Source organism: Cyclopterus lumpus, chromosome 24, assembly GCF_009769545.1.
Source record: "Cyclopterus lumpus isolate fCycLum1 chromosome 24, fCycLum1.pri, whole genome shotgun sequence".
NCBI lineage: Eukaryota > Metazoa > Chordata > Actinopteri > Perciformes > Cyclopteridae > Cyclopterus > Cyclopterus lumpus.
The window spans coordinates 4,478,133-4,479,863 of NC_046989.1; the positions used below are offsets into that span (position 1 = coordinate 4,478,133).

The following is a 1,731-nucleotide window of genomic DNA, read 5'->3' on the forward strand; positions in this document are numbered from 1 at the left end:
TTCAGAAGGGAAATGGCTTCGAGGGAAGGGAGAGAAATAACCTCGTACATTAAGGCGACGCCGATCCATAGACGTGGACTTTCCTGCTTCTCTTGTTTCGGAGGTGAAGTTCGAGGTGAGATAGTTGGAAATGAGAACTGTTGAATTTAGAGAATATGGAAGAACCCAAAAGCAACAAAGAGAAAATAAAACTGTTGATGACTAAAAAAAAATTGAAGGAATCTCTGCTTGATATGAGACACAGAGAGAGAAGAAGAAGAAGAAGAGACCAGAGGGTGATGAAGGAAGAATCCATGCACAACACATCTCAATGTTTTTTTTATGGGCGTTTTTTAATTGAAACCAGCTTCACTGATAACAAACATGCAATATCACTGTACAAGCCAACACCACAGATAAGTGTTACTCATTCAAGTCTCGACACATTGTCAAGGATTAGCCGGCAGCGCACGCACACACACTTTCAGATGTTGTACAGAGATAAACACGCTCTACCTCTTTTGCTCTTTGACACACACACACACACACAGACACACACACACATCCACGTATGCACAGTCGTATTTACATATCACAGTGAACGATGGGTAAAAAAAAAAAAAAATAACAACAAAAACGATGCGGAGGAGGAGGAGGATTACACTGTTCTCCCGGTCCGACCAGAGATGAGAATGGCAGCACAGTTCCGGTGATAGCGAGTCGTGTGCGTCTGACTGGAGGTGAGGATAAGGAGTGAGATGATGACGGCGAAGGGATGCAAGTTTTTTTTTTAAATCGGCATCCTAAAATCTGTGCGGGAGGCGGTCGTCGTCTCGGACGGGCGCCTCTTGGCATTTATAGAAACAGGATGAGACTCCTAATATAAAAGAAAGCAGGTCTGCGTGGAGTAAATGTTTTTTTTCCATCTCCGGTCCACTCCTTCTTTTGCTACATTTAAATGCACGGTGTAATTACAGTATCATAAATACAGGGCTTCGGAAATAGGATTGGGGTGTATTGCTTGGATGATTTTAGAAATGTAAAATTTAACCCCCCCCCCCCCACAACAAAAACAAAACAAAAGAAAAAAGGCCACACTACCAAAAAAAAAAGAATCCTTCTATTCCAATAAATAAATAAATACTTTTTAAAACGTCATACAAAATTCTGACATTACCCTTTTTTTTTTTCTCCAACATTTAATGGAAGTTCTGTCTACAAATGTAAGATAATAAATATATTTAGTATTTTTTTTTTTCTTTTTTAGTAACAGTTAGGTTTAGGTGGGTTTATTTGGGAATATCTCTTTATATCTTTAAGCAAAAAACTGGATTATAAACAGTAGGAAAGATCTCTGCAGAAACTCTATTTAATACTGCTCATATCACAATGGTTTACGACACGGTTAAAATACTGCAAATTATCAAAACTGTACAGAAAAACTTACAAGTTTCTCTAAAATACATTTTCACTGTTAGTGTGTGAGAAGAGAAAGAGATACGAGAGAGAGAGAGAGAGCTCGTCTCTGATGGACCGGCTGGCCGCCCGCCAGTCGGGGACCGGTCAGCTGATTGGTTCTGGCCTCTGCCGCTCTGGTCTGGAGACGCCGCCGGCACCCCGGGAGGTCTTTCCTCCGCCGCACCCCTCCGGGGAGCGCTCGCCGACGGCTACGACGACCCCACGCGGGAGCCGAGGACTCGCAGTCTGGGAAGAGAGAAGACGAGGCGAGCCAGCCCACACGTTTCTACTGGA

At 42.7% G+C, this 1,731-nt stretch overlaps 1 protein-coding gene across 1 annotated transcript in view; it reads right to left on the reverse strand.

Annotated features, from left to right (window-relative positions):
• Window positions 1-1,082: 1,082 nt before the first annotated feature.
• The window catches only part of pak7 (p21 protein (Cdc42/Rac)-activated kinase 7), a 42,116-nt gene continuing 41,467 nt past the window's right edge, over window positions 1,083-1,731 (reverse strand). The window contains exon 11 of the mRNA XM_034527556.1: window positions 1,083-1,731. This exon is cut by the window's right edge and continues 391 nt beyond it. The gene's annotated coding sequence lies outside the window, so the exon portion shown is untranslated.